The sequence below is a fragment of the Pleurodeles waltl genome, chromosome 9 (assembly GCF_031143425.1).
Source record: "Pleurodeles waltl isolate 20211129_DDA chromosome 9, aPleWal1.hap1.20221129, whole genome shotgun sequence".
NCBI lineage: Eukaryota > Metazoa > Chordata > Amphibia > Caudata > Salamandridae > Pleurodeles > Pleurodeles waltl.
In genome coordinates, this window is record NC_090448.1 from 95,980,601 (window position 1) to 96,008,424 (window position 27,824).

At 47.8% G+C, this 27,824-nt stretch overlaps 1 protein-coding gene across 1 annotated transcript in view; it reads right to left on the reverse strand.

The window, feature by feature from the left end:
• The window catches only part of LRRN1 (leucine rich repeat neuronal 1), a 48,871-nt gene extending 27,796 nt beyond the window's left edge, over positions 1-21,075 (reverse strand). The window contains exon 1 of the mRNA XM_069206355.1: positions 20,801-21,075. The gene's annotated coding sequence lies outside the window, so the exon portion shown is untranslated. The remainder of the gene's footprint in view (positions 1-20,800) is intronic.
• Between the last annotated feature and the right edge of the window lie 6,749 nt (positions 21,076-27,824).

A 27,824-nucleotide genomic window follows, 5' to 3' on the forward strand; every position in this document is an offset into this window, starting at 1 on the left:
GGGACGCTGAGAAAGCAGCCTTTGTGTCCCAATAACTCCATGCACTTTGTGATAAAAACATTTCCTGCCCCGATGCTGACAATTGTTACTCGACAGGAAGTGAATGACGAAGAAGGAAAGACTTCAGCTCCTGATTTCAAAGGGGCTCTTCACACATTCTGTTCCCAGGGAAGACGAAAATAAAACAACCCTCTTCAGAAGGGTGCATTTGTGGCCTTTGCGTGACTTCCTAAAATCCCACACGCTGCCCCACAATTTAGGGTTTCTTTTTTTTTTAAATCAGATTCTTTCTGCATCCTAAAGCAAGGGTCGGGAGAAGGTCGTGACCCCAACTGGCATAAGGCCACCTCTTATGGCAATGGGACCACATGTAGGGCTAGTTTGGGTAACTGCACCTCACTGGTGGTGGTGCACTTGGTGATGCATGGTATTTCTGTAAAGTGGGACTACCAGGACGAGCATCAGTTAGGGCTCACCCTGCCTTCTCTTTGGCACCCCTGATTTCCTTACTCAGGTTTAGGGGACATGGAAGGAACAGAAAACAAGGGAGATTTTCAGGGCCTGGCTGCAAACGAGAAAGCAGCCCTGGGAACCTTGTCAGACCTCGTCCTCTCCCCCCCCCAGTGCTGGAAACCAGCCCCCACCCTCCCATGGAAATGCCTAATGCCCCCTATGGCCAGTCCGGCCGTGCACATGCTTATTTAGGATACTCCCACTCTCCCGCCTTCCCCTACTGCAGTTCTTTACAAGCAAACATAAATATGCAAAGGGCCTGAGGATGAGTCAAGGAGTCAATCCTGTGAGGTCATCCGGGGGCAAGAGGTCTGTGATAACAAAAGAGAGAGAGAGAGAGAGAGAGAGAGAGAGAGAGAGAGAGAGAGAGAGAGAGAGAGAGAGAGAGAGAGAGAGAGAGAGAGAGAGTGTGTGTGTGTGTGTGTGTGTGTGGTGGATCAGTAGAATAAGTAGAGGGAAATATATATCGTCATTGGGAGTAGTGGATGTGGTAGACATGAGTCTGTTAGTTGGAAGACTAGGATAGATGATGGAGAGAGGAGGGGAGATTTTAGAACGGATTATTTAAGAGTTCATGGTAGTAACAGATGTTTGGATGAGTCAGAGAACCTGTTAGTTGGATGACTTGGACAAGGGATGGAGAGAAAGGGGAAGGCTTTGGAAAGAGTGGTTTGGGGGTGCATAGTAGTAAAAGAGGCTTGGGATGAGGCAGAGGGCGAAGGTAGGGGATATTTTGGAAGAGGAATCGGATGTCAGAGGGTGGTGATTGAATGAGGTTTGGAGTGATTATTTTGTGTGTGTGCGTCTACCTAAGTGCATGTGTGCGAGCGTGTGGTGTCTGTGTGTGTGTGTGAGTCTTTGTGTGTGCTGTCTCTTACTATGTTTGTGTGCATATACGTGTTTGTCAGCTTCTATATGTGCACACGCGCTTGTTTAATTGCTTTGTTATTTGCTTTATTTTTTTAATTGAGAAAGGGTAAAAGCAAGTAGATCTGGAGTTAAAGTTGTAGGAAATGAAGGAGAAAGCGCAGTCGGCAGCGTCAGACAGACACAGAATTTGCCCTTTTAGAAGAAGTGCCAGCATTTAGCAGTGAAGCTAAAAAGACAAACCATTCTCCCTTCCGCCCATCTGTTCCTTCTTTTAATTAGTCTGAAGTACAAACTAACGACACCTTCGGATCTCTGACGAACACAGCGCCAGCATCTTCACGAGGCGCTCGTCATCTTCAGGGCTGCTGCCAATGAGAGCACGAGGAAGCTTACACTCAAAGCATCTCTCTTCTTCACACTAGACAACGCGCATTTAAATGAAAGATAATTTCCATTAAATGCATTTTTGTCATTAGTATTTTTTTTCTCAAAAGAGCCACCTTGCTGGTGCCCATAAAACACCCGTGCACCCCACCCATACAATGATAGCGCTTCATAGATTCTTAAATAAACTATCTAGGCCTGTTTGGCGCAGCAAGGTGGCCGAACAGTAGAACAAAATAGACGCAAAACGCCAAAAGTAATACACATCGCGATTTAAAGCATATTTTAGGATGGGAGCGCGGAGGGTTTATTCTGCGTCGTGCAGCCTCCTCCCATGAACCCCCCACCCCAGTGCACTGCCTTCCCACCTCTCTCTCCAACATAAAGTATTTGTACTGCGGTATTAGTGGCAGGAGGGCGACAGACGAGGGGCAGGAGAGGGTCACACACTAGAGGCGCGAGCGCATCCATGGAGTTCCAAGGCAGCTGTCTTTGTCTCTGGGCAGTCACAGTGCAGGGGTGTAAACTTGACGCTGTGAGGGGGAGGGAGAGATGGTACAGTAAGGGCCTGCGCGAGGCGTCGGCAGAGAGGTCACTGTATGCAGGATATGCAGGTGACCTTGAGGCACGAAATATAAACACATCTTCTGCCTCATTCAGCACAGAATAGCGGCCACCACGCTGACTTCACACTCAGGCCCTGATTTATACTTTTTTGGTGCAAAACTGCACTAACGCAGTTTTGCACCAAAAAAGTTTTGCATCGGCTTGCACCATTTCTAAGCACCAGCCAGGCACCATATTTATGGAATGGTGCAAGCCGGTGCAAAGGGTAGGCTAGCGTAAAAAAAAAAAGTGACGCTAGCCAGGTGGGGCAGGCGGTATGGAAGAAGGAGGTTTTGCACCAAAAAATGACGTTAGGCAGGATGGAGTAAAAAAAAAAGACTCTAACTAGCCTAGCGTCATTTCCTGACGCAAAACCATCCATACCACATGACTCCTAGCTTAGAAAAGACAGGAGTCATGCCCACCACCCCAATGGCCAGCACAGTCCCCTGTGCATGGCCATTGTACCCAGTGCCATGTAGGGGGGCCCATTTCAGGGCCCCCAATGGCAGTTAAAAAAAATACTTACCCATACTTACCTGGGATGTGGTCCCCCATCCTCCGATGTCCCTCTGGTGTGAGTGGGGGTGTCCCTGGGGACTGGGGAGGGCACCTGTGGGCTTATTTGATGGTGTTCCACCATGGAAATAGGCCCACAGATCCCCTAATGCCTGCCCTGACCAGGCGTTAAATAATGGTGCAAATCAAGCTTTGCACCATTATTTGACCCCCTCCTCCTCCTGGGCGTGATTTTAGCACAGGAGGATAAATATGGCACTAAGACCATAGAGTTATTTTATACACGGGAACGCCTACTTTGCATCTCATTGACGCATAAAGTACAAAAAAATGACATTAACTCCATAAATTTGGCGTTAGACAGGTCTAGCGCCAAACTATAAATATGGAGTGTATTATGCACCGAACGTGTGTAAAAAAATGATGCAAATTACGTGCAAAACAAGTATAAATATGCCCCTCAGTAGCCACGGCCCCCACACTGTGAGGGGTAGCTGCAGACTCCCAAGCACTGTAAAACACTGTGAGAGGTAGCCACAGACTCCTGGCACTGTAGCACACTATGAGAGTTACACACAGACTCCCAGGCACTGTAACACACTGTGAGAGGTAGCTGCAGACTCCAGGCACTGTAGCACACTGTGAGAGCTGCTTGCAGATTCCCAGGCACTGTAACACACTGTGAGAGGTAGCTGCAGACTCCAGGCACTGTAGCACACTGTGAGAGCTGCTTGCAGATTCCCAGGCACTGTAGCACACCGTGAGAGGTAGCTGCAAACTCCTAGGTACTGTAGCACACTCAGAGTTACCCACAGACTCCCAGGCACTGTAACACACTGTGAGAGGTAGCCAAAGATTACCAGGCACTGTAGCACACTATGAGAGGTAGCCACAGACTCCCAGGCAGTGTAGCACACTCTGAGAGGTAGCCGCAAACTCTGAGGTACTGTACCACACTCCGAGCTACCCGCAGACTCCCAGGCACTGTAGCACACTGTAAGAGGTAGCTGCAGACTCCCAGGCACTGTAGCACACTGTGAGAGGTAGCTGCAGACTCCCAAGCACTGTAACACACTGTGAGAGGTAGCCGCATACTCCAGGCACTGTAGCACACAGTGAGAGCTAGTAGCAGACTTCCAGGCACTTTAACACACTGTGAGAGGTTGCCACAGATTCCCATGGACTGTAGCACACCGTGAGAGGTAACTGCAGACTTCCAGGTATTGTAGCACACTGTGAGAGGTAGCCACATACTCCTAGGCACTGTAGCACACAGTGAGAGTTAGACGCAGACTCCCAGGCACTGTAGCACACTGTGAGAGGTAGCTGCAAACTCCGAGATAATGTAGCACACTCAGAGTTACCCGCAGACTCCCAGGCACTGTAGCACACTGTGAAAAGGTAGCCGCAGACTCCCAGGCACTGTAGCACACTATGAGAGGTAGCCACAGACTCCCAGGCACTGTAGCACATGGTGAGAGGTAACCGCAGACTCTCAGGCAGTGTAGCATACTTTGAGAGATAGCCGCAAATTCCAAGGTACTGTACCACACTCCGAGCTACCCGCAGACTCCCAGGCACTGTAGCACACTGTGAGAGGTAGCAACCTCCAAGACATTGTAGCACACTGTTAGAGGTAGCAACAGACTCACAGACATTCTAGCACACTGTGATAGGTAGCAGCACACTCAGACTTTCTAGCACACTGTGAGAGGTAGCAGCACACTCAGACTTTCTAGCACACTGTGAGGGGTAGCAACAGACTCACAGACACTGTAGCACACTGTGAGAAGTAGCCACAGACTCACAGGCATTCTAGCAAACTGTGAGAGGTAGCTGCAGACTCACAGACATTCTAGCACACTGTGAGAGGTAGCAGCACACTAAGACATTCTAACACACTGTGGGGGTAGCAACAGACTCACAGACACTGTAGCACACTGTGAGAAGTAGCCACAGACTCACATTCTAGCAAACTGCGAGAGGTAGCTGCAGACTCACAGACATTCTAGTACACTGTGAGAGGTAGCAGCACACTAAGACATTCTAACACACTGTGGGGGTAGCAACAGACTCACAGACATTCTAGCACACTGTGAGAAGTAGCAATAGACTCACAGACATTCTAGCACACTGCGAGAGGTAGCCGCAGACTCACAAACATTCTAGCACACTGTGAGAGGTAGTGTTAGACTCATAGACATTGTAGCACACTGAGTGGTTGCAGCAAACTCAGACATTCTGCACACTGTGAGAGGTAGCTGTACACTCACGGATATTGTAGCACACCATGAGGGGTAGCCGCAGACTCACAGACATTGTAGCACACCATGAGTGGTAACTGCAGACTCAGAGACATTGTAGCACACTGTGAGAGGTAGCCGCAGACTCACAGACATTGTAGCACACTATGAGAGGTAGCCGCAGACTCACAGACATTGTAGTACACCATCAGTGGTAACTGCAGACTCAGAGACATTGTAGCACACCATGAGAGGTAGCTGCAGACTCAGAGACATTGTAGCACACTATGAGAGGTAGCAGCAGACTCACAGACATTGTAGCACGCCATGAGAGGTAACTGCAGACTCAGAGACATTGTAGCACACCATGAGAGGTAGCTGCAGACTCAGAGACATTGTAGCACACTATGAGAGGTAGCCGCATACTCACAGACATTGTAGCACACCATGAGAGGTAGCAGCACACTTAGACATTGTAGCACACCAGGAGAGGTAGCACCAGACCCACAAACATTGCAGCACACCGTGAGAGATAGCAGCAGATTCACAGACGTTGTAGCAAACCGTGAGAGGTAGCAGCAGACTCACAGACATTCTAGCACACTATGAGAGATAGCCGCAGACTCACAGACATTGTAGCACACCATGAGAGGTAGCACCAGACCCACGGACATTTAAGCACACCTTGAGAGGTAGCAGCAGACTCAGAGACATTGTAGCACGACATGAGAGGTAGCACCACACCCACGGGCATTGTAGCACACTGTGAGATGTAGCCGCAGACTCACAGACATTGTAGCACACTGTGAGATGTAGCCGCAGACTCAGAAACATTGTAGCACACTATGAGAGGTAGCTGCAGACTCGGAGACATTGTAGCACACTATGAGAGGTAGCCGCAGATTCAGAGACATTGTAGCACACTGTGAGAGGTACCACCAGACCCACGGACATTGCAGCACACTGTGAGAGATAGCAGCAGATTCACACAAGTTGTAGCAAACCATGAGAGGTAGCAGCAGACTCACAGACATTATAGCACACTTACAGCTTTCCAGACTTTGTAGCACACACCAAAGAATAAAATCCAGCAAAAACCTGACAGCCTCTTAGATAATGAAACACAAAGACAAGGCAGGCAGTCTCCCAGACAAAGCCGCACACAGTGAAGGCTAGGTGTCTCCCAGGCATTGCAGCACACAGTAAAGCTTGCAGCTTCCCATATATTGCAGCATGAAGTATATACAAGCAGAGGTTTCAGACGTCACAGACTCCCAGATATTGTAGCACACAGTGAGTGCCCACAGCCTCCTCGACACTGCAGCACACAGAAAAGGCAGAAGTATCCCAGATAGTGCTGCGCACTGTTATGGTTAGAAACGCCGAAGACAATTCAGCACACAGTGAAACCTTGAAGCCTCAAAGACACTGTAGCAAATGGCCAAGCACTATTAATTACCTTCAGAATTACATCACTCATTACATATTCTATGACACAACTTATAACATCATTGCAACACCTGAAATGACACAATTGATGACAACACTATTTATAGGGGGCTGCGAGTTATAGTTACTTTAGGGAACAAGTTATAGTTACTTGAGATAACTATAAGTGGTGAAGTTCAGTGTTTTTATTTCTCTTTAAAATTGTATGTTTTAGCTGACATTTTGGCCTTACAATAACATCCTTTTGACTTTGGTTTCACTGGATAGTTATAATATAATTAGGACCACATCTCCAAAGGGAAAACCTTTTTTGCTATGCTAATACCGTTAGAAGAGTCTTCACAAAACTTTCCAAAACAAGTTAATCCACCTCAGCTCCTTTCTGGAATGTTTTGGGTTGACATAAATTTTGGGAAGGGAGGTATGCAACCCACCTTCTCGAGCTGTACATTAGCCCAGAGACCCCATCCCAGGGGACCTGACATGAGCAGAGATCCTATGACCCCATCCCCAGGACAACACGACTTTGCTCCTGTCTGGGCAGGAACAGAAAAAAATGCTGCTCCTGTCAAGGTGGGAGCAAAGCAAAGGAGCCGGCCCCCGCCAACACCACAGTGGGTGCTGGCTGGGGAGCCGGCAGGGGCTGCTGTGGCACTGGGACTCCACATGTATCCCCTAACAATTGTAGCATTTGTGGGTGCCCCGAGTGGGCATCCGGGCCCATATTTGAAAAGAATATAAAATGGCCTACTCCGCTATGTTAGTGGCTGGCATTGCGGCTCCACTCACAACCCCCAACATTTGTGGCGGTTGTGGGTGCCTTTGGCTGGCACTGGGGCATTCACTTTAAAAATGAAATTGCCAGACCCAGTATGAGTTCAGTAACTCGTAACTTGTGCCCTAAAGTAACTATAACTCAAGACCTCACCATTCACTGCTAAGGTTACCTCACATATTACATCACTCATTACCAGTTCCATTAAATAATTGGCAACATCACTGCTGACATCTGAAATGACATTATTGATGACAACACTATAAATATGTGATTATTATTATTATTATTATTACTAATACTACTTTTACTATGATTACTCCTACTACAACTGATAATAATAATAATGTGGCTGGGGAGAAAACCAAAGCAGTCTCTAGACCTCCTAATCCAACTTGAGGGCTCTGGTATGTATTACCAATTGGCCAAATGTGCAAGAGATTCTGAAACCCAGTGGCCAAGCTATTCCACAATGTGTCCTTCCAAAAGATTTTGCACATATTGCTTTGTCCCCTTCAGTTCTAGCCTTGGCGCTTCTCCCGAGTTTGATGGTGGGTACAACATCTGTCGTACCCTTCTTCTAACCTTCTCCTCTTGGGTGCCATACCCACTGTGAAGTTCCTTATTGAGTTAGACAGCAGCTCCCCTGACTCACTTACCTTCTCATTTATGACTATTCTTATTCCAGAGTAGCACTTTCCTCTTCCATTGTGCACATTCCCACATTCCCAAACATTTTGTCCCCAATCACGTGTTGAGTGATTCAGACAGCATTGGGGTCTGTGCCAGAAGCCCCTTCCTTCTGTGCCTCCAGCGCCTAGATACCCCCTGGGGTGATAAGCCGTGCTATACAAATACTAGACTGATTGATTGTCCCTAGTACACCAATGTAAAAATAATTAATCTCCTACTCGGGAAACACTTTGGCTTCCTCCTTCTCAGCCTCTCTCTTTCCACTCCAAACTGCGTTCCCTGCAATACCCGGCTTTCCCCAAATATAAGGTCATCTGTTTCTTCTGCTGAGATTACTCAGATCTTCAAAATGATAACTGCCTTTAAATGCCACAATATTGTCTCCCCTCTTCACTATTGTTACTTACCAAACACAACATCTTCGATGCACACATCACACCTATTAGCTTCTATGCTGCTAAGACAGACACCCACCCTCAAGAAAAGTGGGGAAGGTTGGAAAGGAGAGTTGGAGAGAGACCCACCGTATGTACAACCCCCTATCCACTATCCATTGCTCAAAGGGTGGCACCCACCCTCTACCCCACGGGTACAGCTTGCAAAGGCGGGGTGGAAAAAAGACCTACATGATGTACATCAATCTAGGCCCTCTCTCGGCCCAGAGGCAAACAACAAACCTCAAGAGAAGGGGGTTGGGGTAGGGATTGACAGTCTCTACCTCCCTATATCACTCTATCAGCCCTCATACTTCAATGACAAAGATCTCTTGGCTTCTAAACACTCATTAGAGGCTGGAGTTCTTGCCAATATTCTTCCAGCTGAGACGACTCTTGGGAGAGAGCACTGGGAAAGGTCAGAGCTATCAGAACTGGCAGGCCATACCAGGCAGGCGACTGGAGGAAGGAGCAGAAACAACGCTGACAGACATCGTGCACTATTGCATTGTCCATACACAGGACGTACAGCCAGCACCTGATGGTTTACTAGCGCTACAAATAAAAGGTCTTCTTCTTAGATGTTAAATGACTGACCTGCCTACTAGCAGCGCTCCTCAACAGGTGCACTGACCTGCTGAGCAATATTGATGACTGCTCAATACATCAACAGAAAACAATCCAAACAATAGTAGATTGAAGAGCATTCAAACATAAACAACTGGAAAGAAATACCATTTCGGACTCCTGGTGATTTCTACGGCAAAGGTTCGACTCTGTCCCCAGGTGTACAATAAAAAAACTTTCCGCACTTGGCGAGATTGAAGAATGCAGTTCAACCAATCCGGGTGTTTGCTTTGCATCCTGGGATTTGCAATAGTACTGAACCTAATGCTTACCCGTAATATTCATTAGTCCGAATTTGGAGATCCTTGTCCCAGTTCTAATGTTTGCGGATCTACTCTTTCCACCAGCGCCCACCCATGTCGCGTATCCTGTAGAGTAGTCCATTACTTTCTTTAAACTACTCCTAAGGCCCACAGGCACTTTCTGTCTTCACAAAGCAGAGGAGGGAGGGCCAGGAATGGGACTGGGACCCAGTGGGGTAGCGTGGGTTGTCAGCACCCGGGGCAAGGCAAGTAATTTGCGCCCCCTAACCCGTGGATTTAGTCTCTTCCAAGATGTTGCGCCCGGTGCGGCCGGCCCCCTTTGCACCCCCCACGCTACGCCACTGCTGGGACCAGGAGCTCCTGATTTGGAGTAATGAAGATTATCTTCAGTAATAGGTTAAGTACCTCCTTATCGTCGCTTCTCCTCTAAGTCCTAATAGTTTAGGATAAAAACAAGCCTCTCATGCTTCGATGACCTTCACATAGACTTTTCTAGTTAAAAAAATACTCACTCCAACAGACCACAGAAATTATCCACAATTACCTAACTGCAGCTTTCAACACCCTGCGGCAATTCAAGGAATCGCCTGTATTCACTTCCAATCTATAACGTGCCACAAAAGTGTAGGAGTGAACAGAGTGGCTGCTCTACAGATCACCTGTAGAGACACACCAATGGACTCGGCTCAGAATGTAGAAATGACCCTGCTGGAGCATCCTTGCAAACCTTCTGGGGACCACACACCCAGCTGAAACATAGTCCTGGCGACAGCTCGTTTTACCCACCCACTCAAAGGTGCAGCTGCAACTTTCCTTCCTTTATTTGCCGCACCAGAAGCCACGCATAAAGCTTTTACGGAATGTTTTTTTTCACTTTGGAAAATAAAATGGAGAACATCTCTCGATGTTGACTTAGAAACCCCATGATTTTGCCCCATTGTCTAACACTGTTAGTACAACCCCCTGCGAACAGTAACTTGCTTCTCTGCATTAGGTCTGAATTTACAATCAGGCCTCAACAGTGTTCTAATCTGGAAGGGGTTTAGGGTATGGGTAATTAATAACCAATGCACCTGGCAACTTAATCTCTTGCCTGATGTTACTGCTACCAACAAGGCCACCTTCACCAACACCCAACCTGTGTCTGTAGACTCCAATGGCTCAAAAATATTTTCCTGCTAACCCTTTAGACAATTTCTGTACAAAGGTACCCTCTTTTGGCATGGTTACCCCACATTTTGCCTATCAGTATGCTTAGACTGTTTTTACTTGGATCCTGCTAACCAGGACCCCAGTGATTGTGCTCTCTCTCTCTCTCTATCTAAATTTGGTTGTCTAGGACTTTGCACATCCCACAATTGGCATACTGGTGCCCCTTTATAAGTCCCTAGTATATGGTATTTAGGTACCCAGGCATTGGGGCACGAGGGGTTCCCCATGGGCTGCAGCATGTATTGCGCCACCCCTGGGAGCCCATACATAATGTGTCTGCAGGCCTGCCATTGCAGCCTGCGTGAAAAGCTGCATGCACCCTTTCACTACGGGTCACTGCACCAGGTCACTGTAAGTCACCCTTATGTTAGGCCCTCCTACCCCCGAGGGCGGGGTGCAGGTCTGTGTGTGTGAGGGCACCCCAGCATGAGCAGAGGTACCCCTACGAACTCCACATCCATTGAACTGGACTTCGTAAGTGCATGGAAGACATTTTACCTGTGTAACCGGACACAGAACACTACCTGTGTCCAACTACATAATGGTAACTCCGAATCTGGGCATGTTTTGAATCAAACATGTCGGAATCATACACCAATACTATTGACAGAATTGGCTGTATGATTCCATGCACTCTGGGGCCTCCTTAGAGGACCCCCCAGTATTGCTTCTACCAGTCTTCCAGGGTTTTGCAAGCAGTGCGCGCTGCGGCCACCCTCCAGATGGGTTTATGCCCTCCTGCTGCTAGACCAGCTCAAGCAGGGGAAGGCAGAACAAAGGATTTTCTGTGGGAGAGGGAAGCAACACCCTCTCCCTTTGGAAATAGATGTGACATGGCTTGGGAGGGGTAGCCCCCACAACCCACTGGTATGCTTTGAAGGGCACATTTGGTGCACTCCTAGCACAAACCGGTTTGCACCTGTCCAGGGACCCCCAGTCCCTGCTCTGGCACAAAACTGGACAAAAGAAAGGGGAATGGCCACTCCCCTGTCCATCACCACCCCGGGGGTGGTACACAGAGCTCCTTCAGCTGGCCACTTGATTCTGCCATCTTAAATACAAGATATGCTGATGCCCCAGGGAGCATCTGAGTGGTCAGGTCAGGTATGTGACGTCACAGCCCCATCATGATAGGTGAAAGCAAGAAGACAAAAATATCCAGCAAGGATAGATATATATTAATATGTCTGAGTAAAAACCTTAATTTTTTACTGAAAAATAATTTCTTTATTCCAAACTAGAGCAATTAGATCCTAAAGTCCAAATATCACCTGTACAAGAACATAACACATATAAAAACAAATACAAAAACAAGAGCACCGTGATACATAAAAAGAAGAACTGCTAAACCATCTAGTGGTAAGCAGTCGTATTTCCAGGTAGTGACTGTTGTGGGAAGAAAAGATCCTATGTAGTGAAAACACTCCTTCATTTGACTGTATCAAATGAAGGAGTGGCTCTTGGAACTTTGAATAAGATCGAATCATTCGGGGAATGGATTGAACTTTCATCTTAGTGAATAATTGTTTTCACTACATAGGATCTTTTCTTCCCACAACAGTCACTACCTGGAAATACGACTGCTTACCACTAGATGGTTTAGCAGTTCTTCTTTTTATGTATCACGGTGCTCTTGTTTTTGTATTTGTTTTTATATGTGTTATGTTCTTGTACAGGTGATATTTGGACTTTAGGATCTAATTGCTCTAGTTTGGAATGAAGAAATTATTTTTCAGTAAAAAATTAAGGTTTTTACTCAGACATATTAATATATATCTATCCTTGCTGGATATTTTTGTCTTCTTGCTTTCTCTTCGTCCCCAATCCAGTCTGGTTACAGGGACCGCCCCTTTTTTTTACGTATACCATCATGATAGGTGGTCACCCTGCTAGGTGACCAAACCCCTATCCTGGGCTATTTAGGGTCTTCCTCTTGGGTGGGTCCTCAGATTCAACGTGCAAGAATCCACAGGGATTCCTCTGTATCATTTGCTTCATCTTCTGGCTGCTCCAGCGATGCAGGACTCCTCTTCATGTGTGCTGAGTGGGCCTCACTGTGACTTGCTGTGCCTGCTGCCAGTGGGTGGCCTGTGGGGGCTGCATCCTCTTCTGTTGGCTCACCCAGCTTCTGAGGGTCATCTTGGACTCCCCTCCAAGGGTTCGCGTCCCCAGGACCTTGCTGGTCCTCTTCAGCCTTTTAACTCTTCTTTTCCTTCTCCTGCACTTGCCAAGGCTTATTGGTGGTTTTCCTGCACCATTGACCAACTGCAACCCGGCAGCCAACGGGGGATACCATCTGCATTACTTCAGGGACTCCTCTTTATCTCCTGTGCTGCACAGCTGATTTTCTTCATCCCTTGTCAACCTGGTCCTGCATCCACAGAAGGGTGGGTAGTGGCTCTTGCCATGACAAGGCATTCCATCACAAACTGTACTTGGTCCCCTTCTTTTGCAGGTCATCTTCTGCCGGAATCCACCTTTTGGTTTGGGTCTTGCACAATCCTTTTCCTAAGTACTCCTGTTGGTTTTGGGGAAAACCAGGTACTTACCTCTGATCTCCTAGTCGCTGGGGGTCACTTTGGGACTCACCTCTTGGGGTTCCTAGTTTCTCCAGCTCCCCTATAATAACTCCACATCCTTGGGGGGGGGTCTGTATCTCGCCTTCCACTTTCATAGTATATGGTTTGGCCCTCCTCTGAGGCCCTCACTGTTTTCTAATACTTTTGCCAATGCTTGTTGCTTTTATGCTCCTTACTGATTGATGATGTGTATATAATAGTGTGTTTACTTCCAGTTGGGGAGACTGCCTATTAGTATTCTAGTATTTGTGATCCCATAATAAAGTACCTTTATTTTTGTAACACTGTGTGGTTCTTTCATGTGTGATAGTGCTGTGTGACTATATTAGTATTGCATAAGCTTTGCATATATCATAGATAAGTCTTGGCTGCTCATCCACAGCCACTTCTAGCGAGCACTGGCTGCCTAGACACTGTCTACTCTCACTCATAGGGATACCTAGACCTGGTATAGGGTTGTAACACCATAGGTGTCCACCACACACCAGGCCAGCTTCCTACAATTCCCATGTAGCTGTAAGAGAATGGGCCACTGGTATTTTTAACTTAAGACGCTTCAGAAGCTTGAAAACTAAAATAACAATCTTAGAAATATTTCCAGATGGCTCTGTCAAACATCTAACCGCTGCCAACTGGGCTGACAGCATCCAAGGAAATAGGCCTGACACACAACCACCCCTCAAAAAAATCTAAAATAAGGAACTGGTCACAAAACCTTGCACCTACCCCCTTCTTCTGGCACCATGTAAGAAATTTCTCCAGTACCTTACCTACAAGAGTTGAATGTTTCCTAAAGGCTAATTGCTAATCTCCATTGAACACCCTAAACCTTGGAGGGATTGCCGTTCAATCTCCAGGCGGTGAGACATAAAGTCCTCAACCCTGCTGCGGGAGAAAGATGGAGAGCAAGAAGGTGGAGGATGAAGAGAAAGCCGAAAATAGCGACCCTCCACAAACAGGGTCAGCCATGGTAAGTGCCTGGGGGCAGGAAGGGGCCTTAAGAATTATGGAAAGTAAAGAAGGGCTACTCTTTGGGATGCTGGACATGAGCGGGACTCAAACGTTAGAACTGGGACGAGCAGCCACGGTGACGAAGCAAAATCATATTATAAAATCAAGAACACAAGCCCCGGGAAGCAGAAAAGTACCTATATAGGATGAAGCACTCTGGCATGGACCGGGGAAACGTTACCACTGCAGCACAACTTGGGAGAAAATTCTTTGTAAAGGGGCTTATTACATGCAGATCCAAACCAGCTAGCTCAGTGGGTTTATGCATCTAATGCGTGCAACCTGCAGTCCGCATGTTCGATTCAGTCAGTCGGGCTTTCATCATTCTAAGATTGATAAAACGGATGACAAATCCATTGGGTTTTAACAAATCTGCTGCAAAATTGAGAAGGATGGTAAGGGGGGTTCTTGTATAGCTAGATTATGACAGTAGAAGGTGTGAGGTAAATCTTAAAAAATTGACGTATTTTTACATATGCGACATGCAGAACTAGTAGCGTAGTGTGTCATGGGTCCTAGTGTAAGAAAGGAAATGGGTCCCTTGGCTGCCGTTTGCACTGAGAAAAGCAGTAATAATAAGGATTCGGCGGGTCCCTTGTCCCCGGTGCCACTTCACCTGCTGCACCAATGGAAACTTCGACCCTGTGCAGAAATGCCTGTGCTGTATCCGGGGACGGACTGACCTGGTCTCGTGCAGTGCGGCCCTGGGAGTGGCGGGGGGCACTCACGGTAGATCCTTTCTAAGGGTCTTTGTTGTCGGGACCCCTTGTCTTCGGGCTCTGCTGCTAGTGAATAGGCGGCCCGGGACATCTGCCAGCAGCAGGCCTGCATTAGCATGCCAATCAGGGGTCTCTGGGGGTGGCGGGCCGTGCGCCAGACGACGAACCCTCTGCCAGGGCGCACACAAAGCGCCTATTCTACCCCGGAGGACAGTGACAAGTGGCGTTAGCTCTCTTTACAGCCACACGACAGGTTCCCCCGCCCCTCACCCGCGCAGAGTGGGTGGGGGTGCCATCGGGTGTGTTTGGAAAAAGGAATGATAGGTGTCTTTAGATTAGGGGGTCATTACATTTTCAGAACCGGGCGGCGTCACTGAGTGCGTTTTCAATCCTCCAACCTTACAAGGCACTATACTGTGCATGGTCAGAAAGAACATCTCTACCCTGTATGAATTAGTGCAGGGAACGCATTTCACCCAAGCCCTAAAAGGCATCTTGCCACAGAGACACTATTGTTTTCCGTCATAAATTTCAAAAGCTTCCTTATCTCGACTTGCTAACACCAAGGCGTACAATGTAGGGCACAATAAGGTGGCTGGGATTCGAGATAGATCAAGAAAAAAAGGCATTTCCTTCAGCGTACAGATGAACGAAATCGCGTCGTGCGGTGCGCTACATTTCAGCATCGCGGCTGTGAAAGTATAAAAGTCCTAAAAGAAAACTTCTTCACAAGAATGACCCGTCGGCTATGCGTAATCAACAGACCACGTGATAAGACCAACTCATCCTCACAACCTTGGTGCAAAACAGGAGCCCCATTAATTGGGCTATTACAACGGCATCAGAAGTGCTTAATTTGAACTAGTGGTTTCCGGTGCGGAACGCCGGTACTTATTTTTCTGCCTAAAGCATTTTGTGCGAGCAAAGGACTCACATGGAAAAGAGGGAGGAAGAGAAAAACGAAAAGGCGTCACACAGAGAGAAAGCAGAAAGCTGCAAGAGTGAGCTGACGGGACCGGGAGGGGCTGTAAATGGATTAAAGAGGCCCGAGATGGCTTCGGGATTACGCTGCCTCAGTATTCTGTGCTCGCACATTGACCTGCAGCAGCCGCGGGTTTTAGAGGAGCGCTCGGGGCACCGGCACGTTTTTATTTACAAATTAAGCACAGGCGCATCAGAGCCACCAAACCCCCCGAGTTTAAAAGTGTCTGCAGAAACCAACGTGAACGACCACTCATTTTAGTGTACTGGGAACCGAAGCCTTAAATATTTAATTGCCGGGCGTGCAAAAAGCTACGTTCGAGGACAGGGTGGGTTGAGGAGAGTAGACTTTTTGTTCCCAAAATCAAACATTCCTTTTTGTAAACGATCAGGGTCTCCGCTTTATAGCCATTATACTCCGAAACATTTCTAAGAGAATGGTGTTTTCACTCCCAAAACAGGTGTGAATATTCTGGTTAGGGGCGGCTTTACCAGTGATAATAAACTCACTAGTGGCTTCAAGGCGCGTGGAGACACGACAGTATACAAAGAGAGAGAAGTCCGCGCTGGGATGGATGGGGGAGGCGGGTTGGGGGGGGGGGTGGAGGAGGGGGGGGGTGCCTCCGGTGCCTCCGCAGCGCTAAAGACACACGAAGACGGAATTAGCCATGTTATTAATCAAAACGAGAATGTGTGAAAAATTACACCGTCTAGTTTTAACTTCGGCACTTCTGTGATGCCAGCTGCTACGGGTGACGCTGGTATCCGTGCGCTGTACGATGTCACAATCACAAAGCCTCCGCGACCCTTTTTGCAAAGTAAACCCTTCGCGCGATGTCCAGCTCATTGCTTACACACGAATGAATACACGGTGCGTGCAGGGCAGCTGTCAGGCCTATTGGGATGAGTGACTCTGTCCACCCCTGCCACCCTCCCCCATCAGATGAACATTCTTTCACATCCCATCTGACTCCCCCGCCCGGAGGGCACAGAGGTCACTCCACAAGCCGGCCTGGGGTCTGCTCCCAGAGGATAGCGTGTACTATGGGACAGCAGGACTCTGAGCATGCGCAGAGAGGCTGGGAGCACCCCCTGCCTAGCACTGGATATGCAAAGGGACACCAGGCTCTGCCACGGCAAGGAGAGCCCCACTCGGTGGAAGGGTGCAGACGGGAAGTTTCACACGTATCCTCTAGGCTACCATCTCTGAAGAATTCAAGCTCAAGGCTTCCCATAGACTACCGCAAAAGACACATACTGGGAAACCAAACCCACTGTTATACAGTCTCAAAATCCATGCCAGTCGACACTGAATTTAGCGAATAGCAGTGCCTTGAAAGTGTGTGGCACTTCAGACTTCAAGGCGGTAGCGTGCCTAAAGTTACGAACCATGCTGTGGCAGGGCCAGACTAGAAACCAAAAATCACCCTGGCACAAATGTTCACTACAGCCCTATACTTCAGGACCCAAGATCTAAAAGGGGTGGGGTGTGGGGGCTTAGGGCATGGAAAGGTGAGGGCAGCACACCTTACTCTAAGAGCAGCACCCACCCTGCAGCCTACAAGGTAAACAACGGAAAGATTAAAGGGACCGTCCAGCTCTGGGCAGCAGCTGGAGAGGGGACGGGTGGGGGGGGGGGGGGGGGGGGGGGGGGGGGGGGTCGTCGACTGGCCAGTGGTCCTAATGGACAATAACCAGTTTCTTGTGTGTTTTTTGTGCGGGGGTGCTGCAATGGGTTCCGAAAAAATGGCACTTCCCTTCTTTTCGGGGCGAGGAAGTGAGAACCATGCGGTTAACGGAGGGGATGGCATTGAGAGCCCCCCCCCCCCCCCCCCCCCGGGGTGGTGAGGTAATGTCCTTGCAGGGGAGGTGAGAGATGTCAGGGAGTCGCTGGGTCACAAGAGGGGTGTCTTTAATGTATGCCCGGACGTTGATAGGATGAGATGGAGCCAGTTAGCACATTAAAGTGTACTTCTGAAGGGGGGGGGGGGGGGGGCGGGGGATGGGGGTGAAGGGAGTACCCACAGAAGACACTTGCTCTGGTGTCTGAAGGCAACTCAACTGCCAAACCGAAACACACCCAGCTGTGCCCTGTTCACTCTTTTAGGATTTCAGCCTTAAATTGTTCCACAAGGTGACACAACAGAAGCTTCCTGCAACAAAAGAACAGAATATGGCGAGAAAGCAAGTAGGCCTGTAAACCAAGGTTATATCTAGGTCACAGACAAGGCAGCCAAATGCAACAATCTATGACGCCATCCCTGGCCCCCTAGGCACAAGGAGAACCTCCTAATTTAATAGTGATGTGGATCATGTCAGACTGTGGCCGACTGATACCACCACTGATGGACACTGACGCTGTCGGGAGGTATCTCCCCATAAGAAGCCATCGCTGCATAAAACCCCAGGAATGAAGACAGCACTCAAGGAGCAGCCCATCGACAATCAGCAAAGTCTAGGCCACAGTAGACAGTTGCAAGACTTCTGATGCTACAGGAGGGCCGTGCCATATAAGTTGTAAAGCTCAGGGGTATCCATTGATCTGAAGCCTAGAGGTTTCATGGCACAGAAATCACATTATGCTGCAAAGATGACTCTCAAGCGGGTCAATGACTTCAATAAAATGGTCCATGAGCTCTCCACTGGGTATCCTTGAACACCATAATTCCTGGCCCTGATGTTTAGATGCCAAACATCCACACATACGAAAAGACAAATGAAGGCGTAGTTCTGCCCCTCCAGCTGTGTGACCTGGGCTCCAGGTATCAAAATGCACCATGATGTCTTTTGCATGAACGAGTGTATGAGAGAATGTATGAACGAATTGATTAATTTCATAATGTCTTAGGCGTTCATGGGCTGTACACAGATCCAGAGCACTTTCCTCATGGGACAAAACAGGGGCACAGCCACACACTTCTAGATATTTCTGCATTAAAGCACATTGCCTGGAAGATAGAGAAAAGTTTGTGGGATATCGTGGAGTAAATATCAAGATCCTCTACAGAGGGACGACACACTACTCAACAAGCAGTTGGTGACCAAGGGACATCCCTCCACCACTACTTAATTTGTGTAGGTGCCTGCAGGTGTTGGTCACTGTTTTAATTTTGAGGGACCATGATTTCTTGTTCATGCTCACACGTTGACCCAGAGCAAGAGAAAAACAGAGCAGGGGAAGGGAAAAGAAAAAGAAGAGAAGGAGGGGGAAACTACTGAGCTACGAAGAGAGGAATTGTAGAGCAGTGGCTAAGGAGGAATGAGGTGCAATCAGGACTAGGGAGCTTTCGTATTCGGCAGCCCAGGCCTTTAGCAGAGCCGGTGGTGGGCTCCCACTGGGTCCCTGCTTCTATTATTTTTATTCTGCAGATTGCATGGTTCTGGTCACTGCCAGGTCTTAAGCATTTATCGCCACAGTGTACACAGCTGGTTTTCAACCAGAGTCAGGATACTTCCCAGAGTGTTCAAGCGCTCTGCAAATCTGCATAACAGTAGGCACTGCACAAACTAGAATGAAGAACTTAGAAGAACAAACAAGTGATGTACGTAGAATTCATATCAAATAATAGTAATTACTTGGAGCCACAATCTAGTATATTCTATTTTTGCTCACTGTTCACTACAGACAAGAGATGAGCTGTATACAAATGAGCCGCCAAACCAAACTGCCAGGACATGTATTTAAAAAGTGGAACATCAGCAATCACTGCTCGGTGTCAGCTGTATTGGGCCATGGCACCCATGTCTGGCACGTTTATGGAATTTCACTTAGAAACAAAGCGCAGGCGTAGCACATGGATCGGCCCAGTGAGCTAAGGACCCACGTCTCAGTATATCTGTCACACTTACGGAATTTCACTTAGAAACCAGTGTCCCACATCGGACAATGCACACATGAACTGGAGAGGCCGGGTGCACGGATGGAAGGATAAGCAGTGCTTTGTGAAAGAGAGTGCCGGTGCCCCAGGATGTGCTCAGAAGTCTGCAGCCGCTGCAACTAACGTCGGGATGCCTCTTTAATTCACCAACTGACACTCCCTGCCCTTTTATCTCACTCTTGGAGACCCCTGCTTTTTATCTTCGTGACAATTTGCTGTCTTTCTCTGTGTGTGCTTTCCCTCTCTTGCGCTCGGTAAATACCTGACGGGGATGAATAAGTGCCGGTGGCCCCCACCGGCTCAAATTAAGCACTGGGGAGCGGTTCGCCACAGCCTCCATTGTGCACTCTGCCGCCTGCCACAGGGGCTGAGATGGGAGGAGGGAGTTTTATTGGCGCTGCCTCTGGGTAGGGACCCAAGGGCAGCGAGCCAGTGTAGATGCAGCCCGCATCAGTAGGTGCGATGTGTGTCTTGTTACATTAAAGGGAAGGGATAAAGGTACTTGGATTGGTGGGGTGCAGAGGAGGGGGAGGCTGTGTTTATATGGGTGCGGTAGAAGAAGGGTTATGAACTGTTGCGGAAAAGAGAAGACCGAGTCTTTATGTTTGGGGGTGTAGAACAGAGGGATCTTTATCGCTAGGTGTGTAGTGGGATGCGTGTGTTTCTGTTGGGGGTTGATTGTGTTTATGTGAGGAAAAGGATGTTGTGTTGATGGTTTTGTGCTTGTTTAGGGTCTATATAGTAATGACAGTTTGTCCTGTGTGAATGGCCCCTGTATTGTTTGATGGACAGTTCCTACATGGCAGTGTGTGTTTGGTCAATTTTCACATGTAGGAAGCTATTTTGAAAGACTAGGCACACACGGTGTTGAGGAACCAGAGTACCGTAACAAAGGTGATATGGGCACTCATGCAAGAACGAAAACTTGCCCCATGCCTCCGGATGGTTAGTTAAAGGCGGCCAAAGCTGCTGTGCGATAAGCCTCTCACACCCCTCGCTCCGGTGCCACTGCACCTGCTGCACTCAGTACTGATAACTTCTCACCTGCTCTGGTCGCTCCTCCGCCTCGTGTTCAGCTGCTCGTGCCACACTCCCCTTGTTTGTTTTTACTGCCTCCTGAGCGTCTTTTCTCCAGGCTTGTCTTCCTTTCTTGTTTCCTGAGTCTCCGGGAGCCCCACGTGGGCTCGCTCCTCTCCTTTGGGGAAGTCTGTCCCCTGAGCGCCTCAACTGCGTCTTCTCCTGCTCCAACCAGCCTCGCTCCCCGCCCCCGGCGCCCCCAGCTTCCCTCTCCTCTCTCGGTGGTCACTCGCCTCGGTCTGAGCTGGTCTCGCGCCCGCACCTGCTCTAAACTGGCAGCCGGGGGGCACGTGACCGCACACCGCGCCATCTGATTGGCTCCTCATGATCCAGCTGCCTTTACAGAGTCGTGAAAGGGAGGGGAAGGGAGAAAGCCATCTGCACCACCAACAAAGCAAGCCTTGGAGGAGGGCAGGAGGGAAGGGGGAGAAGAGGAGATGGGAAACGAATGCAATGGTGATGCAAGAGTGAGGCTAATGGAGAGCGCTTCAACGCCTAGTCAGGGATAGTAAGCGCTATGTAAATCCAATTATAATTAGTGGAGAGAAAGACGGAAAGAAGTAGCGTGGTAGTAGCAGTAGGACAGGAAGAGAAGTAGAAACGAAGGGGAAGTGAAGGCGAGGGATATATGCAACAGACACGAAGGTAAAAAAATAATTCGTGGTCTAGTAGTGCCTAACTTTCAGATTGTGGTTTCAACTTCCAAGTTCGAAGCAAAGCACCCACACTTGTCCATAATTATTCGAACCAGCATAATTCACCTTATCTGCATGCGCATTGGCACTTTTGCCTGCCAAAATAGGATGCATTTAGAACAAGCATTGGCAAAACCAATAGGTCTTGTCTATGTGCAGTCTATTGGCTTTGGTGGAGTGGAGTGAAGTAGAAAAGGCAGCCCTGCCAATTCACACGAAGCCACAGTGTGTCAGACGATTTCAGCTCTCTTCACACGGTCACCTGTCCAGGAGCCAAAATCACACAGTGGTAGGCAAGGTGAGATGGAAACCACTGCATATAGTGGATTTCCAACTCGTCTTTTGCAGCTGTAAGCAACCAATGTCCATAAGAGGTGTGAAACACCTCAGTGAAAGGGCAACAGCCTCAGCAACCCTTTGTTTTTTGGGAGTGGGGAGGCAGTGGTAGGCTTGGTAGAGTGCAAAGTGCCTCTCAGGTAGATCTCGGCATGAGGCACCACCACCTTCAAGGCTCTGCTCCCTCCGCATATGGTGAAATTTATTTATGGGATGGCAGGTCTGCATGAAGTGGAGTGGCACTGTGTGAAGTGGAATGGCACTTAGTGGAGAGGAGTGGCATTAAGAGGAGTGGTGTGGGGTAGAGAAGCTTGGAGTGGTACTGAGTGGTGCACACTGGCACTGAGTGGAGTGGTGTGAAGTGGAGTGGCATTGAGTAGAATGGAATGGAGTAGTATTGAGTAGAAAAGCTTTAAAGTGGAATGGCACGGAGTGTGGTGAAGTGACTGAGCGGAGCAGATTTGTATTGAGTGGAGTGGCATTGAGTGGAGTGGAATAACATTGAGTTAAGCTGATTAGACTGGAGTGGAGTGGCATTACGTACAGTGGAATTGAGTGTTGTGGCATGGAGTCTAGTGGTGTGAGAGAGTGGAGTGGCATGCAGTGGAGTGGTACTGAGAGGAGTGGGATTGAGTGAAATGGAGTTGCATTAAGTGGAGTGGAATGGCAAGTTACCCAAGTTGCCACAAATTGCCCTATTGCGCTTCAAAGCCTCATGCTATATATAAAATGCATTTTTAATACAATATGTTAGCATTTATATCGACCTACAATCTATGCAAACATTTGAAGTCTATAATGCAAGAACTGTGAAAAGACCACCGAAGTCATAATGATGGCCTCTGCTTCAAATGCCGTGGTATAACAACCATAGCGTGCAATGTGAGCATGTGACCTTTGCCAAGACTAGACATCATAATGCCCAGGATGCCCACCATATATCAGTAATGGCAGCCATTATTATTCAAGGGGTGTCAACATTATGTCAGGGATGGCTAAAAGTAAACCAGTCATGCTCTTAATATGTCATTAATGGCTGTCGGTATGCCTCAGCTAGGCAGAAAAGGCCCCAAGGATGTCAAAGATGACCATTACTAGGCAACTGCTGCTTTTATGCCATGAATGGACACCATTGTGCCAGAATATGTACTTTTGGGTGCTCTCCTCAGTTGCTGGGCTGATGGTGCACACAGCAGACTTAGTTTTACTCTGGTTCCTGCAATTCCACACTTCAAAAAGTTAGCACTAGTTACTGTTCAGGCTACTGCTGCCCCTATTCTTTCCTGGTCCATAGTTCACACACTAGTGTGATTGATAGAGCAGGGCCTAGAACATGGCCAATCTACTTGTGACAGCTATGTTTGAAAGTGGCAACACATGCCTGATGCAAAAAGTCAAAACACCAGATTCACATGCAGTTGTGTCACTCAGGACAGGGCTACATGCCCATTTAATGTGCAGGAGACATTCCCAACAATCCATGATATTCGCTAGCAGGACTGCCCAGATATGGATAATGAGTTAACTGTGCTATGCAGGCTCTAAGTGTACATCCCCAGTGAGGCCAAATAAGAAGGAAATTTGTCTGGGATTTTATGTTGCCCTTTCAAGAAGTTTTTTTTTATTAAGTTTCCTATGCAGGTTGAAATGTACAACAAGTCATACATAACAGGTCAAAAAGAACATCAATTCGAACATGCACCTACCCATCGTCTCTCCTCCAGTCAAGCCATAAGCACATTGAGCAAGACATCATGTTCACAATATATATACATTGCATATTCATAGTCACATGTCAGACATAGTACTTCTGAGCATCTCGCAACCTTTTTATTCAACAGTGTTCATATGAGTGTGCCATTAGGTATGTTATCTAGGGCCCCATACATCTTTTGGTCGTGACTCTCTAGGTAACTCCTCCACATACAATTCTAGTTGAGTCTTACAATATGTCACATCTGTCCACCATCACGCCTTGGTAGGCTTAGCCTTGCTACCCCAATGAATAGCGACCCTGCGCTTCGCCAAAAGCAGAGCAATGGACACAAATTGCCGATTAGCCAGCTGAATATTCTGAATCAGGCCCATCAAGCATACTATTAGATCGCACATTATTTGTTGCATTTCCATCTCCGTGAGAGCATCTGTGATCTGCTTCCAAAACTCATGTATGGCTGTACAGTGCCAAGCGGAACGTAGAAAATCCACCTCCCCTGTCCCACAGCGAACACAGTGTGCATCATTGCACAACACACATCTTTGAAGCTTCAAAGGAGTATAATAAATCTGATGTAGAAATTTAAAATGTATGATCCTTAAATTACAATTGGAGGTAAGCGTGTGTAATTGCGCACAGCAAAAAGACCATTTAATCTCCTATATTTCTCTGCCTAGTGATTCATTCCAAGCTCCCCGAACCCTGTCCGTATTTAGCTGCCTATCCACTTGCATTGCTATATATAGTTTAGTTATTAAATGGTGGTGTGTGTCTCTGGTAAGCAAGACCTGTAGGGCGGTGAGGGTAGGGGGGACAACAGGGAACTGAGGGTAGAGTTGGTGCACAGCAGTTCTGAATCTGTAGTAAATTAACCTAAAAGTGGGGTGGACGTCCGCGTGGGGGTGAGGTCCCTCAAGGCTCACAAATGGGTCATTAAGCTATGCATCTCTCATAGTTTTTAACCCAGCCTGGTGAAGCAATTTAAGTGCCATGTCTTCCCATATAGTCGAAATCGCTGGGTGATACTGCAAGGGGAGTGCTGGTGCGAATACGTCAGGATTGTGTAGTAGAGCGAGTGGTATCAATCTCTGCGTGTGGGATTCCCTCCCAACAATATGATAGTAAAGCCTGGAGTGGAACAGGATCAGCAGCATCATGCTCGACTGCTGTATGTGGTATGTACTCATGTGCCACATACCAGTCGTGTGCGAAATGGGGTTGTGAGCTTAAATAATATAGATATAGATGTGGAGCATTAAAGCCGCCTCTCTCGTATGGCAGAGTGAAGAGATTCCAACTGATTCTGGGCTGCTTTCCTGCCCATACCAAAGTTAGTAATTATGACCAAATTCTCTTGAAGAAATGCATGGGCAGGATTAACGGACTATTGGCAAATAGGTTGAGAAACTTTGGTAACAGCACCATCTTTGATGTTGATGTTCTATCCACCAGGGACATAGGTAATTATGACCAGCGGACGCCTGGTCTTCCAATTCGAAAAGTGCTGTGCCATAATTTTGACAGATCACCAGTCCAGAATTCCTGTGGATCCCCACCCCTAAGTATTTGGCAGGAACTCAATGTGGCATGGCAAGGTGTACGGTGTGAGTGGGAGTATAACAGACCTGGACCACTTGATGCATAGCCCAACGTAATGTTTGAGACTGATATATTCCGGGATTACTGGGGAGAGGTGCACTGAGGGGTCCGTACATATAGCACCATGTCGTCTTCAGATAGGAAAATGCCTATTGGTCGCAGGCTAAACCACAGTGCTGTGGCAGCTCTGGCGAATAACACATGCCAATGGTTCCAGAGTAGGAGCAAACAGCAGGGGCGACAATGGGCACCCCAACACATTCCGCTAACTATTCAGAAGTGTCCGTTAACATGTTCTCGTGGCATCAGTCCTGTATACAAAAAAAGGCAGACCCAGTGGAGAAATATCTCTGGCATACCCATAGGGTCATGATGGTGAACAAGTACTGCCTTTTTGCTATTATATTTTACAGTTATATTTATTAGAGAAAGAGGCCTATAAGACTCACTGAGTCCAGGGGATTTATCTGGTTTGAGTAGTGTCACTATTAATGCTGGGATGACAACAGTTTTTTTTTCGGGTACACTTCCTCATACCTAGCATGTAAGTGTGTGGCCAACAGATCTATGTATTCTTTATAGAATTCTCCAGTCAATCCGTCCATTCCGGGAGCTTTTCTGTTTGGGAGGGATTGGGTCGCCTCCTTAACATCTTCTGCAGTGATTGGCTGCTGTAGATATTTGCTCTGGCCTTGAGAAAGACAGGCCAATCCAATATCTTCTAGGTACCCTGCTATATCAGTCATAGGAGAAGTAACTAGAGTTTTATACAGTTCAGTATAAAATTTCCAGAATGCAGTGATGATGGACGATATATCATCTTGGGAGGTGGTGTGGGATAGCAATACTCCCAGTACTCTCTTTTTGTGTTTTATATAGGAGGATATATCATAACAGTCCCTGTTTTGTTCATCTGTTATCTTTATTATTTGTCCCTCCCCTGCAGGTGACTGCTGTTTAAGTGCTATACTGTGCCCTGGCCGCCTCCCCTTCCCCATACCGTCACGCCACATGACATTTCGATAGGAACTGTGTTTCATGCTCTGCTAGTTCTCAGTACTTTTGATGCATTCATGAATTTTAGCAAGAGTAGCCGGTAGAAGGTTGGTCTCATGTGCGCACTCAAGAGAACGTAATTGAGATTCTATGTTGTGAAGCCGTTGTTGAATTGCTTTAAGTACCACAGTCTGTGTGCTTATACAGACCGACACCAACTCCCCACCCCCTGGATAGTGACTTTAAAAGTTTTGCATAGAGTATCCTGACCACTCATGGACCCCTCATTTGTAGCAAAGAAGGTTATAATTGCTGACCGCACTCCCTCCCTGAGTGCTGCATCAAACAGCGCTGACGCTCTGTATCGCCATGCAAAAGGTGCAGGACCTACACTCAGCAGCATGAGACTGAGTACTACAGGAGATTGATCCCAAAAAGTTTTGGGCAGGTGTGCAGCTTCTGTTACCCATGGGCAGGCCTTTTGATATTAACCAGTAATCTTAACCGGACCATGTCCCATGGATGGACAACATAAATGTACTCTCTTTTTGAATGGGATGGGGAAGGTGCCAGGAATCCACCAGTCCCCATTCCTCCATACTCTCCAGCAGAAGAGTGGTCGATTTCTTGCCTCCCCAGTGTAGGAAAGTACCATCTTGCCTGGCATGTTACCCCCATATTTCACTGTATATATGTTGTTTTAGTTGTATGTGTCACTGGGACCCTGTCAGCCAGGGCCCCAGTGCTCATAAGTGTGCCCTGTATGTGTTACCTGTGTTATGACTAACTGTCTCACTGAGGCTCTGCTAATCAGAACCTCAGTGGTTATGCTCTCTCATTTCTTTCCAAATTGTCACTAACAGGCTAGTGACCAATTTTACCAATTTACATTGGCATACTGGAACACCCTTATAATTCCCTAGTATATGGTACTGAGGTACCCAGGGTATTGGGGTTCCAGGAGATCCCTATGGGCTGCAGCAATTCTTTTGCCACCCATGGGGAGCTCTGACAATTCTTACACAGGCCTGCCAGTGCAGCCTGAGTGAAATAACGTCCACGTTATTTCACAGCCATTTACCACTGCACTTAAGTAACTTATAAGTCACCTATATGTCTAACCATTACCTGGTAAAGGTTGGGTGCTAAGTTACTTAGTGTGTGGGCACCCTGGCACTAGCCAAGGTGCCCCCACATCATTCAGGGCAAATTCCCCGGACTTTGTGAGTGCGGGGACACCATTACACGCGTACACTACACATAGGTCACTATCTATGTGTAGCTTCACAATGGTAACTCCGAATATGGCCATGTAACATGTCTAAGATCATGGAATTGCCCCCCCCCCAATGCCATCCTGGTATTGGGGAGACAATCCCATGATTTCCCGGGTCTCTAGCACAGACCCGGGTACTGCCAAACTGCCTTTTCAGGGGTTTCACTGCAGCTGCTGCTACTGCCAACCCCTCAGACAGGTTTCTGCCCTCCTGGGGTCCAGCTAGGCTTGGCTCAGGAAGGCAGAACAAAGGACTTCCTCAGAGAGAGGGTGTTACACCCTCTCCCTTTGGAAAAAGTTGTTAAGGCAGGGGAGGAGTAGCCTCCCCCAGCCTCTGGAAATGCTTTCATGGGTACACATGGTGCCCATTTC